This window comes from Mustelus asterias, unplaced genomic scaffold (assembly GCF_964213995.1).
Source record: "Mustelus asterias unplaced genomic scaffold, sMusAst1.hap1.1 HAP1_SCAFFOLD_837, whole genome shotgun sequence".
Taxonomy (NCBI): Eukaryota; Metazoa; Chordata; class Chondrichthyes; order Carcharhiniformes; family Triakidae; genus Mustelus; species Mustelus asterias.
In genome coordinates, this window is record NW_027590783.1 from 12081 (window position 1) to 29020 (window position 16940).

Genomic DNA, 16940 nt, shown 5'->3' on the forward strand with positions numbered 1-16940 from the left:
AAAATTTCAGTCATCCACTGCTGTGTAACACACGGCCACTGAGTCAATAAGCAATAGCCAGTCAAAAAAAGCCTGTATCAGTCAATCTTTCTCGCAACTTTCAAACATGTTGTTATTCTCTGTACCATTTGCCCTTGAGGTATATGAATAAGTGAACGCAGTTTGTGATGGTAAAAAATGTGTTCACCCCCTCTGGGAACTGAATCACATTGGTGCACAGAGGAACACATACAGACACCGAGAGTCACAGAGGGCTGACGAGACACAAACATCCATAGATCAAGGATGTCACCAACTGGGTTCAGTTTTCTTCCATTTCTGGCTGGGGTTCTGATGAATTCTAGCTGATGAACAGAAATGAAGGAATACGAAGTGAAGTAGGAAAAACAGATGGGAATATTTGAAAGATTTTGATTCCATTGAAAGAATAATTAATTCTGCAGTCATCGAAAGGAATGAATGCTGAGCAGCGCATTGGGTGACATTCAAATCTCTGTGAGAAAACAATAATTTCAAATGCCGCTTGGCCATCGCTGCAACCGGTGTCAATGTGTCCATTGAATCATTGAATAGTGACAGCAACAAAAGTGAACATTCTGTTCCAGAAGGTCACGCTGCACCTTTCATCCCTGCTTTTTCTTCCTTACAAAATGCCATTTGCTGAAAAGACAAACGAGCTGCACTTTTTGGCAGTGGTGGGATTTTAACCCACAGAAATTCAGATATTGAAGCGTAAATTTAGTAATTAAGACCATGCGGCTCCACTAACAGTCGAAGGTAACTATTGCTCGGAGTAATACCGGCAACGGGTTAGAATATAATTGAGATTTTGAATGGGACATTTCGCCCCTCAAGCCCCTCACAATATTTTGGAATCATAGCCAAGCTGTTGTTTTCCATCTGTTACATTTCCGACTTTTCCAGCTTTGATGAAAGATCCAGCTGGAAGATTAACTTTGTTTCTCACTCCACAGACGCTGCCAGATCTGGTTTCATTCAATGCGGAATTCCTTTTCATGGTGTCAGTTCACACAGCAATACAAACGAGTTACCCTCTGGCTGGGGATTGAATCCAGTCCATAGTGATGAACGTGCCGAATCCAAACCACTAGACCAGCAGGGAAGCTGACAGTGACTTTCCCAATCAGCGGATCATCGTCATTTTAGCCATTCTCTTCCTTCTCTTCCGTCACACAATAGACAGGTTTCTCATTTTTTAAAAAATACTCTGCTTATTTCCACATTTGTCACCTGCCATCGAGTCCATGGTCGTGAAAACGATGACTTTGCACCATTGGAACACCCGAGTTCCGCCATCACCAGCTCAATGTTGCCTTGTCTATCATTCCTTGTGTCAAATAATACACCCTCCCGAGTTTTCTGTGCCGAACCTCGCCTTCTGCCCTTTTTCAGGAGTGACCCCTGACTTTAAAACTAGAAAATGTAGGGGAAACCCATCAGACTAATTAAAATTTGCAAATATATGAATAATAGAACTTTTCCCTCAGTCTGCAATGAATGTGATTTGTAAAACAAATTCTGCCCAGTTTCATGCCGTGGGAGGCGGACGCGATAACTGTCTTGGAATTATTCCTGTAATTGGCTGAACACTTCTCTGGTGTTGAAACAGAAGGTGCCATTTTGCAGGAGAAGCTTGTGGTGCAAGTGGTCTGGCGTGGAAACTAAAATAACAAAAGATCGTGAGCAGAGCAAATTGTAAAACACGCTGTAATCTGTTGGTCTGGCGGTTAGAGTTTGAAACTTTCACTGCTGTTTTGATTGCAGGTCAGGAAATGAAGATTTATTGCTCTCCTCCAATGCGTCAGAACAAATATCAGTTATTTCCCGGCAGAAGGCACAAATCTCAGTCTCACCTTGTGTCCTGTCCTTTCTCAAGTGAAGACCCTGAGCAAATTCAACAGGAAGCCATATTGTCCTTTCTGGGAGCTAAACGAGGTTAAGGACAGTTTAAATGGAGCCGGCCCTTCACTGCAGCTCATTGTGTTTCTGACTGGAGATGAGTTTTGTTTGCTACACATTTCAGGATCATCTGATTCGGTTACGATTTAGTCAGGGCCCATCCCAACTCCACGGATTTTGATATATTTCAGTATTAATGCAATGAAATTACATGATTATCAAGTGTTGCCGCGTGGTAGCGTGGCCGAGCGGTCTAAGGCGCTGGATTTAGGCTTCAGTCTCTCTCGAGGCGTGGGTTCGAATCCCACCGCTGCCAGAGTTGACGGAAGTTTTTGTCCTTGGAGCTGAAGTCCAACAGCTCAGGTTGAACGCAGGAGTCTGAGCGGTGTCGTTTTTGACAGACGGCCTTGTAAGAACAGGATATTGCGCTTGACTCATGGATGGACAGTTCCGACACGCCACAGCAAAAAAGCGCACCGACCTCCTCAGAAGACAAGTACGGGACACGGCCCTCAGAGTGCCCTTCCTCCTCCAGTACGTCCCCAGAGTGCAGAAGCCAAGACATCTTAGGAGTGGAGAAACTATGACATCTTCTTCGGAGCCTTCAGCGTACAATCGATGAAGACGAATATCACGCGAAGGCCATCTCCACGCCCCCACTACTTGCCATCAAAAAACAGAGCAACCTCAAACAGACCATTGTTCGCAGAAAACTCCCCGGCCTTCAAGAGAACAGCGACCACGACACCACACAACCCTGCCACGGCAACCTCTGCAAGATGTGTTGGATCATCGACCCGGATGCCACCATCACACGTGAGAGCAGAATCCACCAGCGAGACGATACATACACATACAACTCGGCCAACGTTGTCTACCTCATACGCTGCAGGAAAGGATATCCCGAAGCATGGTACATCGCCGAGACTATGCAGACGCTACGACAACAGAAGAATGGACACCGCTCGTCAATCACCCGGTAAAAGTATTCCCTTCCTGTCGGGGAACGCTTAAGCAGTCAAGGGCATTCAACCACCGATCTTCGGGTAAGCGTTCTTCAAGGCGGCCTCCAAGACGCACGACAACGCAGAATCGCTGAGCAGAAACTGATAACCAAATTCCATACACGAGAACGGCCTCAACCGGGTTGTCACACGACTTGTCACCCTCACCATTTGGCCTGGGCTTGCAATATCCTACCAACTGGCCTGGCTTGAGCCAATTCACACCGCTTTAACCTGTCATTGTCCCCCTCTCCACTCGCATTGTCTGTACCTGTAAAGACTTGATTCGCTGTTAAGACACGCATTCCAACCATTGTTTTGCAATTGAGTCTGTGTCTTTCCATGCCCTGTTTCTAAACCCAACTCTCCACTCACCTGATGAAGGAGCAGTACTCCGCAAGCTCGTGCTACCAGGTAAACTGATTGGACTTTAACCTGGTGTTGTGAGGCTTCTTACTGTGAGGGAGATCAACAATGATTTTACTTAATGGCGGAACAGGCCCTAATGAAGGAGCAAATGGTCCATTGCAACACCTCTTCCCTATTCTCTGATGTTCTTCTGTTCAGCTCATTGTTTTGAGAACAGATTCAAATGGTTCCTGCTCCTCTCTCTGACGTCATGAATTGGAGAATGAAGACACTCGGAGCTGATTGGCTGAAATGTAGGATAAAGGAGCTGTGAGCTGATTGGGTGTCTCCTGCTGGAAAGGAATGAACCTCTCACCATTGGGGCCGGATATTACTCAACATCTTCTGAACTCAGAACTGAAACAATTGAGTTTTAATTCATTGAGTTCCCTGAGACATTTGCTGGAGGAACGCTTTTTTAAGTTGGAAGTACAAGTGGAAATGACTAGGGTTGGGAAGCATTTTCCGATCAGGGCCATTGTGATCTCCTGGACTCGTTTCGATCGCCTCAGGGGGTCGGAGAGGAATTTCCCAGATTTTTTTTTTCCCCATATTGGCCCTGGGGTTTTTCCCTCTGGGTTTTCGCCTCTCCCTGGGGATCACATGGTCTGGAATAGGGGGGTGGGGGTGAGTTAATAGGTTGTAATGAACAAAGCATCGTAGCTGTGAGGGACAGCTCGGTGGATAGGATATTGGTATGTAGATAGGCTGGAAAATTGGGCGGGGATCCTGGATTCAGGATTCAATCCTGGACCGGGGAGCGGCGCGGGCTTGGAGGGCCGAAGGGCCTGTTCCTGTGCTGTATTGTTCTTTGTTCTTTGTTCTTTGATACGTCAGGTTGAAAGTAACGAATGTGTTCTTGTATTAAGTGGCATGGGTTCTCAATCTAACCATGTGAACCTGCAGCAACACAGTGGAGTTGAGCATTGTCGGCAGGCCGAATGGGGGCGATATGCTGTCATTTGTTTCTGTAGTGTAGTGTTTGTAAAGGATCCCGGTCCGAAGCCGGCAGAAGAATATATTAAGATTTTTCATGTCGGGTGAGAGAAATCTGAATGATTTCAGTTTGTTGCTGAACATTATCCGAATTTCGATTCATATTATCTTTGCTTGACGTCGGCCTCAAATTCTTCCTGTAAAATAAATGCTGAATATTTTGGCGCACTGACAGGAAAGACATGTTTCTATTTTGACAACATGCGCACATTAGCATTTCGTTCAGTATACAACAGGATTTAATAGGTTAATAGGTGCAGACTAACATAGTTAATCAACATCTGAAACATGTCTAATGGGAGTGTGTGCTCAAAAAGAAACTGCACGTGGGCATTGTCAGTTGTTCCTGAAGTGTAGTTGTTATCTCATTCGCCTCACACGCAAAAAGTCCCCGGTTCGAAACCAGGCAGAAACACTGTTGAATCGTTGTCATTAAGCATGAGCGAAGTCTGCATGATGTAAGTTCATAGCTCAGCCTCATGCGAATCCGATGTCACGGTCATGTTATATTGGCTTTGATCTCGGCCTCAAAAGCATTTAGGAAAGTCAGAAATGCTGTCTTTGAGGACGCAGGGAATAAATAACTCAATTGTTTGTACACATATTCGCAACTCGTGCAGTCCACACATTAATTTAATGGGTTTAGATGTGCAGGCTGACGTAGTTAATCACCATCTGAAATATATCGAATAGTATTGTGTGCTCATAAAGACAGACACAATTGAAATTGTAACTGAACTGGAGGAAATGGGCACATTTCACAGAAGCACCTTTTTAAAATTGCTCTTCACAGTAAAGAAATAACTAAAGCCACTCAGACAAATGTGGAAATCGAGATTCAGTGCGGACCTCCTGGACTTCCGATAGATGGACGAGATTTCGGCGCCAGAATACTTCACACACAGAATAAAGAGGATTCAAGTACATTTTATTTTCTTTAAGGGATGAATGTGGTCAATCTCAAATAAACATCATGGCATGTGCGTTACCCAGTGACTCTATTTCTTTTGTTGGTCAGCCATGTTTGCAAGACAATGTTGTATATTTCAGAGATATTCAATTCAGAATGAGGCCATCTGTGTTAAATAAACGTATTGAAATTAAATGTTGAATAACTACAAATATTTGATATAACTGTTTGAAATTATTTGACGGAAGATGAGAATGATGTATTAATGAATGAACAGAAACCATTCCTGCCTGAGCCATTTGCCAGACGAACGCTTTTTAATTTTGAAGTTCAAGATAAGTTGAGATATCAGGTTGAAAGTAACGGATTTGTTCTTCTATGAAGTGACATGGAACCTCAATGTGACCATGAGAACCTGCAGCAACACAATGTAGTTCACCATTGTAGTCAGGCCAATTGGCAGTGCGGCGCATTCTCTTGTTTCTGTCGTGTTGTGGTTATCACATTGGCCCAACACGTGAAAGATCACCGCTTCAGAACCGGGCAGAACATTCATCAGCTTTCCCATGCAGGGTGAGGGAAATCTGTGTGATTTCAGATCGTTGCTGAACACCATCCAAATCTGGATGTTACAGCCATATTATCTTTGCTCTGAGCTCGGCCTCAAATATTTTCAGTAAAATAAGAAATGCTGATTGTTTTGACGCACTGACAGGAAATTTTCGATTTAGACAGCGTGCACATATTAGCATCTCTTTCAGCCCACAAATGACTTTCATGGGTTTATATGTGCAGACTAGTATAGCTAATCACCATCTGAATCATGTCTAATTGCAGTGTGTGCTCAAAAAGAGAGACACAAGTGATTGTGTCAGCGAATGAGAGGAAATGGCGCAGATTTCCGACAACATTTTTTTTTGAAATCGTTCTTCATAAGAAAGAAATAGGAAACAGCACTCAGTCAGATGAGGAAATCGAGACTCAGTGCGGATCTATTGGACTTTCCTAAAGATGGCCGAAATTTATGTGCCTGAATGTTTCACGCCCATTTTAAAAAGGCTCAAATGCAACTAACAGATGCCTTTTCAATCTCTACCATTGAAATGGAGTTGATTTTGTTTCACAGCAGACGATGATCAATGTCAAAATTGCCATCTGCCTTACCCAGTGAGTCGCTTCCTTCTGTTGGTCAGTTATGTTTGCAATTCAGTGATATTCAAGTTCAGAGATATTCAATTCAGAATGAAGACATATGTGTTAAATAATGCACTGATACTAAATACTGAAACAAACACTGAGTACAACTGTACAATGAGCTTTGCTAAAGTGTCTCCTGGATTCGAAACGTCCGCCCTTTTCACTCCTTACAGGTGCTGTCAAACATTGTGAGATTTTGCAGCATTTTCTCTTTTCTCATCCGCAGTAATTTGCTTTTATTACTGAGTACAATTGATTGAGATTATTCGAAGAAAGATGAAAATGATGCATTAATGAATGGGCAGAAATCATTGCTCCCTTAGATATTTGCGAGACGAACGATTTTAAATTTTGATGTTCTGGATCAGTCGTAAAATCAGATTGAAAGCAACGATGATCTTCCTGAATTCAGTGACATGGGCTCTCAGTCTAACCATCGGAACCTGCAGCAACACAGCGTAGTTGAACATTGCAGATAGACAGATTTGCTCTAGCATACTTCGAGCTGTTTCTGTAGTGTAGTGGTTATCACGTTCGCCGAACACGCGAAATGTCCCCGGCTCCAATCGAGACAGAATCATTCATGAAGCTTTCCCATGTCGGGTGAGGGAAAATTGCTTGATTTCAGTTCGTTGCTCAACATCATCCGAACCTCGATGTGAAAGGCATGTTCTCATTGCTCTGACATCACCCTCAAATGCTTTCTGTGAAACAAGAAGCACATTCTTTTTGACGCACTGAGAGGAATGTTCAATTTTGACACCGAGCACATATTCGCACCTCGTTCAGTCTACAACAGAATTTAATGGGTTTATCGGTGCAGACTAATATGGTTAATCACATCTCAAATATCTGATAGTAGTGTGTGCTCAAAAAGACAGATACAAGTGATAATGTAAGTGAACGAGAGGAAATGGCGCACATTTCACAGGAGAATCCTTTTAAAAATCGTTTTTCATCATGAAGAAACAGGAAACGCCACACAGACAGATGAGGGAATCGAGACTCGGGGGGGGGGGGGGGTGGGGGGGGGGCGGTGGAGGGTGGGGGGGATCTACTGGACTTTCCTGTCAAGGGCCGGAATTTATGCGCCTGAATGTTTCACGCCCATGATAAAAAGGGCTCCAGGGTCACTATCAGATAATTCTTAAATCTCTTCCATTTCCATCGAGTTGACTTTTTCAAAAAGCTGACTATGTTCAATCCTAAAATTGTGATCTGTATTACCCGGTGACTCGATTCATTTTGTTGGTCAGTTATGTTTGCAATTCAGTGATGTTCAATTCCAGAGATATTCAATTCATAATGAAGACATATGTAGAACATAGAACATAGAACATAGAACAGTACAGCACAGAACAGGCCCTTCGGCCCACGATGTTGTGCCGAGCTTTATCTGAAACCAAGATCAAGCTATCCCACTCCCTATCATCCTGGTGTGCTCCATGTGCCTATCCAATAACCGCTTAAATGTTTCTAAAGTGTCTGACTCCACTATCACTGCAGGCAGTCCATTCCACACCCCAACCACTCTCTGCGTAAAGAACCTACCTCTGATATCCGTCCTGTATCTCCCACCACGAACCCTATAGTTATGCCCCCTTGTAATAGCTCCATCCACCCGAGGAAATAGTCTTTGAACGTTCACTCCATCTATCCCCTTCATCATTTTATAAACCTCTATTAAGTCTCCCCTCAGCCTCCTCCGCTCCAGAGAGAACAGCCCTAGCTCCCTCAACCTTTCCTCATAAGACCTACCCTCCAAACCAGGCAGCATCCTGGTAAATCTCCTCTGCACTCTTTCCAGCGCTTCCACATCCTTCTTATAGTGAGGTGACCAGAACTGCACACAATATTCCAAATGTGGTCTCACCAAGGTCCTGTACAGTTGCAGCATAACCCCACGGCTCTTAAACTCCAACCCCCTGTTAATAAAAGCTAACACACTATAGGCCTTCTTCACAGCTCTATCCACTTGACTGGCAACCTTTAGAGATCTGTGGATATGGACCCCAAGATCTCTCTGTTCCTCCACAGTCTTCAGAACCCTACCTTTGACCCTGTAATCCACATTTAAATTTGTCCTACGAAAATGAATCACCTCACATTTATCAGGGTTAAACTCCATTTGCCATTTTTCAGCCCAGCTTTGCATCCTATCTATGTCTCTTTGCAACCTACAACAGCCCTCCACCTCATCCACTACTCCACCAATCTTGGTGTCATCAGCAAATTTACTGATCCACCCTTCAGCCCCCTCCTCTAAGTCATTAATAAAAATCACAAAGAGCAGAGGACCAAGCACTGATCCCTGCGGCACACCGCTAGCAACCTGCCTCCAATCCGAAAATTTTCCATCGACCACCACCCTCTGTCTTCGGTCAGACAGCCAGTTACCTATCCAATCGGCCAACTTTCCCTCTATCCCACACCTCCTCACTTTCATCATAAGCCGACCATGGGGGACCTTATCAAACGCCTTACTAAAATCCATGTATATGACATCAACTGCCCTACCTTCATCAACACACTTAGTTACCTCCTCAAAAAATTCTATCAAATTTGTGAGGCACGACTTGCCCTTCACGAATCCGTGCTGACTATCTCGGATTAATCCGCATCTTTCTAAATGGTCGTAAATCCCATCCCTAAGGACCCTTTCCATCAATTTACCAACCACCGAAGTAAGACTAACCGGTCTATAATTACCAGGGTCATTTCTATTCCCTTTCTTAAACAGAGGAACAACATTCGCCATTCTCCAGTCCTCTGGCACCATCCCCGTGGACAGCGAGGACCCAAAGATCAACGCCAAAGGCTCTGCAATCTCATCCCTTGCCTCCCACAGAATCCTAGGATACATTTCATCAGGCCCAGGGGACTTATCGACCTTCAGTTTATTCAAAACTGCCAAGACATCCTCCCTCCGAACATCTATTTCCTCCAGCCTATTAGCCTGTAACACCTTCTCTTCCTCAAAAACATGGCCCCTCTCCTTGGTGAACACTGAAGAAAAGTATTCATTCATCACCTCGCCTATCTCTACTGACTCCATACACAAGTTCCCACTACTGTCCTTGACCGGCCCGAACCTCACCCTGGTCATTCTTTTATTCCTCACATAAGAGTAAAAAGCCTTGGGGTTTTCCTTGATCCGACCCGCCAAGGACTTCTCATGTCCCCTCCTAGCTCTCCTAAGCCCCTTTTTCAGCTCATTCCTTGCTAACTTGTAACCCTCAATCGAGCCATCTGAACCTTGTTTCCTCATCCCTACATAAGCTTCCCTCTTCCTTTTCACAAGACATTCCACCTCTTTTGTGAACCATGGTTCCCTCACTCGGCCATTTCCTCCCTGCCTGACAGGAACATACCTATCAAGGACATCCAGTATTTGTTCCTTGAAAAAGTTCCACTTTTCATTAGTTCCTTTCTCTGACAGTTTCTGTTCCCAACTTATGCCCCCTAATTCTTGCCTAATCGCATCATAATTACCCCTCCCCCAATTGTAAACCTTGCCCTGCCGTACGGCCCTATCCCTCTCCATTGCAATAACAAAAGACACCGAATTGTGGTCACTATCTCCAAATTGCTCTCCCACAACCAAATCTAACACTTGGCCCGGTTCATTTCCCAGTACCAAATCCAATGTGGCCTCACCTCTAGTCGGCCCATCCACATATTGTGTCAGGAAACCCTCCCGCACACACTGCACAAAAACTGCCCCATCCAAACTATTTGACCTACAAAGGTTCCAATCAATATTTGGAAAGTTAAAGTCCCCCATGACAACTACCCTGTGACCCCCACACATATCCATAATCTGCTTAGCAATTTCTTCCTCCACATCTCTATTACTATTTGGGGGCCTATAGTAAACTCCTAGCAACGTGACCGCTCCTTTCCTATTTCTCACTTCAGCCCATATTACCTCAGTGTGCAGATCCCCCACGAAGTGCCTTTCCGCAGCCGTTAAACTATCCTTGATTAACAATGCCACTCCTCCACCTCTTTTACCAGCTTCCCTACACTTAGTGAAACATCTATACCCCGGAACGTCCAACAACCATTCCTGTCCTTGTTCTACCCACGTCTCCGTAATGGCCACAACATCGTAGTCCCAAGTACCAATCCACGCCCCAAGTTCATCTACCTTGTTCCGGATGCTCCTTGCATTGAAGTAGACACACTTCAACCCACCTTCCTGTCTACCAGTACCCACCCTTGACCCTGATACCTTCCCCAATACCTCACCACCCTCACTGACTTCTGGACTACAACTCCCTTTCCCACTCCCCTGACAAATTAGTTTAAACCCCCTGAAGAGCCGTAACAAATTTCCCTCCGAGGATATTGGTGCCCCTCTGGTTCAGGTGCACCCCGTCCTGTTTGTACAGGTCCCACCTTCCCCAGAACGTGTTCCAATTATCCACGTATCTGAAACCCTCCCTCCTACACCATCCCTGCAACCACATATTTAACTGCACTCTCTCCCTGTTCCTCAACTCGCTATCTCGTGGTACCGGCAACGTACCAGAGATGACCACATGTTTCGTCTTGGCTCTCAGCTTCCAGCCCAGCTCCAGAAATTCCTGCTTTAAATCCCCGTCCCTTCTCTTACCTATGTCATTGGTACCAATGTGCACCACGACTTGTGACTGTTTCCCCTCCCCCTTCAGAATCTGGAAAACACGGTCTGAGACATCACGGACCTTGGCATCCGGTAGGCAACATACCATCCGTGAGTCTCTTTTGCTGTCACAGAACCTCCTATCTATCCCTCTAACTAACGAGTCCCCAATAACTATCGCCCTCCCGCTCTCCCCCTTTCCCTCCCGAGCCACAGAGACGGACACAGTGCTGGAGATCCTCTCACTGCGGCTCCCCACTGGTATGTCATCCCCCTCAACCGTATACAAAGCGGAATACTTGTTGCTAAGGGGAACGACCACCGGGGATCCCTGCACGGACTGCTTCCTCCCAGCCCCTCTCACCGTCACCCATCTGTTTTCAATCCTCGGAGTAACTGTATTCCTAAAGCTTGTGTCTATGGCCATCTCTGCGTCCCTGATGATCCTAAGTTCATCCAACTCCAGCTCCAGTTCCCTAACACGGTTTTGGAGGAGCTGCAGATGGGTGCACTTCCCACAGGTGTAATCAGTAGGGACACTGTCGTCGTCCCTCACCTCAAACATAGTGCAAGAGGAACATTGCACTGCCTGCACACCCATCCCCTCTAGATACCTTGCCAGTACCAGGTAGAAAGTGCAAAGATGAGTTCAACTCACCCCTGCTCGCCCTTTCTGCCTAAGCCCTGTGAGCCAAAGTCTTATAGCTCACACTCTGCTTCCCACACACTCCACTGCCCGCTCCCGACGCTGCCCGCTGTATACTGCAGCCTACCTTTTATACTTCACGCGCTTAAAAAACCCTTCCCAGACTCCTTTGCTGCCCATTTCTAGTTTTCACTTTAAACTTGAAAAACTGCTGTTAAAGTAAAGGCCAAAAAAATACACACACTAGCTGACTAATTAAATAAATAAACAATTCAATTAATCCAATTAATCTCTTACCAACACTGCTGCCTTCAATCACCCCTCTCAGCTTGCTCCAGTGGATCAATGAGGAAATGCGTGAAATAATGCATTGATACTAAACACTGAAACAAATACTGAGTACAATTGCACAATGAGCTTTGACAAAATGTCATCTGGACTCGAAACGTCAGCTCTTTTCACTCCTTATAGATACTGCCAATCCTTGTGAGACTTACCAGAAGTTTCGCTTTTCGTTTCCGATTCCAGCATCCGCAGTAATTTGCTTCTTTACTGAGTACAATTGATTGAGATTATTCAAAAGGAAGATGCGAATGATGAAATAATGAATGGGGAGAAATTATTCCTCCCTTAGATATTTGCGAGACGAACGCTTTTAAGTTTTGATGTACGGGATAAGTCGTACAATCAGATTGAAAGTAACGGTTATCTTCCTGAATTCAGTGACATGGGCTCTCAGTCTCACCATCGGAACCTGCAGCATCACAGCGTAGTTGAACATTGCAGACAGGCAGATTTGCTCCAGCGTGTTTCGAGCTGTTTCTGTAGTGGAGTGGTTATCGCGTTCGCCGAACACGCGCAAAGCCCCCGGCCCGAAACCGAACAGAAATGTTCATTAAGCTTTCTCATGTCGGGTAAAGATAAATAGCTTGATTACAGTTTGTTGCTCAACATTATCCGAATTTCGATGTGAAAGGCATGTTATCATTGCCCTGACATCACCCGCAAATGCTTTCTGTGAAATAAGAAGCACATTTATTTTGGCGCACTGAGAGGAATGTTCGATTTTGACACCGAGCACATATTCGCATCTCGTTCAGTCTACAAAAAAATTAAATGAGTTGATAGATGCAGACTAATATGGTTAATCACCATCTGAAATATCTAACAGTAGTGTGTGCTCAAAAAGACAGATACAAGTGATACTGCAAGTGAACTAGAGGAAATGGCGCACATTTCACAGAATATCTATTTTTAAACCGTTTTTCATCACTGAGAAACAGGAAAAGCCACTCAGACAGATGAGGGAATCGAGACTCTGTGCGGATCGACTGGACATTCCGGTAAAGGTCTGGAAGTTATGCGCCTGAATGTTTCACGCCCATAATAAAAAAGGGTCAACTGTCACGAACAGATCATTCTTGATTTTTCTCCATTTAAATGGAGTTGACTTTGTTTAAAAGCTGACGATATTCAACCTAAAAATTACGATCTGTATTACCCTGTGATTCGCTTCGTTCTGTTGGGCAGTTATGTTTGCAATTCAGTAATGTTCAATTTCTGAGATATTCAATTCATAATAAAGAACAAAGAACAATACAGCACAGGAACAGGCCCTTCGGAGCTCCATGCCCGCGCCGCTCCCTGGTGCAAACTAGACCATTCTTTTGTATCCCTCCATTCCCACTCCGTTCATGTGGCTATCTCGATAAGTCTTAAACGTTCCCAGTGTGTCCGCCTCCACCACCTTGCCCGGCAGGGCATTCCAGGCCCCCACCACCCTCTGTGTAAAATGCGCCCTTCAGATATCCGTGTTAAAACTCCACCCGCCCCACCCCCCTCACCTTGAACCTATGACCCCTCGTGAACGTCACCACCGACCTGGGAAAAAGCGTCCCACCGTTCACCGTATCTATGCCTTTCATAATGTTATACACAGGGGCGGCACGGTAGCAAAGTGGTTAGCACTGCTGCTTCACAGCTCTAGGGTCCCGGGTTCGATTCCCGGCTCGGGTCACTGTCTGTGTGGAGTTTGCACATTCTCCTCATGTCTGCGTGGGTTTCCTCCGGGTGCTCCGGTTTCCTCCCACAGTCCAAAGATGTGTGGGTTAGGTTGATTGGCCAGGTTAAAAAAAATGTCCCTTAGAGTCCTGGGATGCGTAGGTTAGAGGGATTAGTGGGTAAAACTATGTGGGGATACGGCCTGGGTGGGATTGTGGTCGGTGCAGACTGGATGGGCCGAATGGCCTCCTTCTGCACTATAGGGTTTCTATGATTCTATGAGCTCTATTAGGTCACCCCCTCATCCTCCGTCTTTCCAGTGAGAACAACCCCAGTTTACCCAATCTCTCCTCATAACTAAGCCCTTCCAAACCAAGCAACATCCTGGTAAACCTCCTCTGCACTCTCTCTACAGCGTCCACGCCCTACTGGTAGTGTGGCGACCAGAACTGGGCGCAGTATTCCAAATGCGGCCGAATCAACGTTCTATACAACTGCAACATCAGATCCCAACTTTATGAAGACATAAGTGTTAAATAATGCATTGAAACTAAAAAGTGAAACAATTGTACAATGACCTTTGAAAAAGTTTCATCTGGACTCGAAACGTCCGCCCTTTTCACTCCTTACAGGTGCTGTCAGACATTGTGAGATTTTGCAGCATTGTCTGTTTTCTCATCCGCAGTAATTTGATTTTATTACTGAGTACAATTGACTGAGATTATTCGAAGAAAGATGAAAATGATGCATTAACGAATGGGCAGAAATCATTGCTCCCTTACATATTTGCCAGACGAACGATTTTAAATTTTGATGTACGGGATAAGTCGTACAATCAGATTGAAAGTGACGGTTATCTTCCTGAATTCAGTGACATGGTTCTCTCAGTCTCACCATCGGAACCTGCAGCAACACAGCGTAGTTGAACATTGCAGACAGGCAGATTTGCTGCGTTGTGGCTCAAGCTGTCTCTGTAGTGCAGTGGTTATCACGTTCGCCTAACACGCGAAAGGTCCCTGGTTTGAAACCAGGCAGAACCTTCTTTAAGCTCCCTCAAGACATGTAAGGGAAAATTGTTTGATTGCAGTTTGTTGCTCATCATGATCAGAGCCTCGATGTTAATGGCATGTTATCATTGTTCTGACGTCACCCTCAAATGCTTTCTGTGAAATAAGAAACGCTTTTTTTTTTACAGGAAAGTTCGATTTTGACACCGAACACTTATTCGCATCTCGTTCAGTCTGCAACATAATTTAATGGGTTTAACGGTGCAGACTAATATGGTTAATCACCATCTGAAATATCTGATCGGAGTGTGTGCTCTAAAAGACAGATACAAGTGATACTGTAAGTGAACTAGAGGAAGTGGCGCACATTTCACAGAAGAATCTTTTTTAAAATCGTTTTTCATCACTGAGAAACAGGAAAAGCCACTCAGACAGATGAGGGAATCGAGACTCAGCGCGGATCTACTGGACTTTCCGGTAAAGGGCCGGAATTTATGAGCCTGAATGTTTCAACCGCATAATTAAAAAGGCTCAAGTGTCACGAACAGATAATTCCTGATTCTCCTCCATTTAAATGCAGTTGACTTTGTTTAAAAGCTGACCATAGTCAATCTCAAATTTGCGATCTGTATTACCCGATGATTCGATTCGTTCTGTTGGTCAGTTATGTTTGCAATTCAGTGATGTTCAATTTCAGAGATATTCAGTTCAAAATCAAGACATATGTGTTAAATAATGCATCGATATTAAATATTGAAATATATGCTGAGTACAATTGTACAATGAGCTTTGATAAAGTTTCATCTGGATTCGAAACGTCCGCCCTTTTCACTCCTTACACGTGCTGCCAGACATTGTGAGATTTTGCAGCATTTTCTCTTTTCTCATCCGCAGTAATTTGCTTTTATTACTGAGTGCAATTGATTGAGATGATTCGAAGAAAGATGAAAATGATGCATTTACGAATGGGCAGAAATCATTGCTCCCTTAGATATTTGCCAGAAGAACGATTTTGAATTTTGATGTTCGGGATAAGTCGCAGAATCAGATTGAAAGTAACGGTTTTCGTCCTGAATTCAGTGACATGGGCTCTCAGACTCACCATCGGAACCTGCAGCATCACAGCGTAGTGGAACATTGCAGACAGGCAGATTTGCTCCAGTGCGATTCCAGCTGTTTCTGTAGTGTAGTGGTTATCACATTGGCCGAACACGCGAACGGTCCCCGGTTCGAAACCAGGCAGAAACATTCATTAAGCTTCCTTGTGATGCGTAAGGGAAAATTGATTGATTTTAGTTTGTTCCTCATCATTATCCGAGTCTCGATGTTAATGGCATGTTATCATTGCTCTGACGTCACCCTCAAATGCTTTCTGTGAAATAAGAAACGCTTTTTTTGACGCACTGACAGGAAAGTTCGATTTTGACACCGAACACTTATTCGCATCTCGTTCAGTCTACAACAGAATTTAATGGGCTTATAGGTGCAGACTAATATGGTTAATCGCCATCTGAAATGTCTGACAGTAGTGTGTGCTCAAAAAGACAGATACAAGTCATACTGCAAGTGGACTAGAGGAAATGCCGCACATTTTACACAAGATCTATTTTTAAATCTTTTTTCATCACTGAGAAACAGGAAAAGCCACTCAGACAGATGAGGGAATCATGGCTCAGTGCGGATCTACTGGACTTTCCGGTAAAGGTCCGGAAGTTATGCGCCTAAATGTTTCAGGCCCATAATTAAAAAGGCTCAAGTGTCACGAACAGATCATTCTTGATTTTTCTCCATTTAAATGCAGTTGACTTTGTTTAAAAGCTGACGAAAGTCAATCTCAAATTTGCGATCTGTATTACCCGGTGATTCGATTCGTTCTGTTGGGCAGTTTTGTTTGCAATTCAGTGATGTTCAATTTCAGAGATATTCAATTCATAATGAAGACATATGTGTTAAATAACGCATTGATATTAAATATTGAAACAAATACTGTGTACAATTGTACAATAAGCTTTGATAAAGTGTCATCTGGACTCGAAACGTCCGCCCTTTTCACTCCTGACAGGAGCTGTCAGACATTGGGAGATTTTGCAGCATTTTCTCTTTTCTCATCCGCAGTAATTTGCTTTTATTACTGAGTACAATTGATTGAGATGATTCGAAGAAAGATGAAGATGATGCATTAACGAATGGGTAGAAATCATTGCTCCCTTAGATATTTGGCAGA

At 44.3% G+C, this 16940-nt stretch overlaps 1 non-coding gene across 1 annotated transcript; it reads left to right on the forward strand.

Annotated features, from left to right (window-relative positions):
* The first annotated feature begins 2154 nt into the window (after positions 1–2154).
* Positions 2155–2236, forward strand: trnal-uag (transfer RNA leucine (anticodon UAG)). Its single transcript has one exon. It is a non-coding gene; the product is annotated as a tRNA-Leu (tRNA).
* The last annotated feature ends 14704 nt before the right edge of the window (positions 2237–16940 follow it).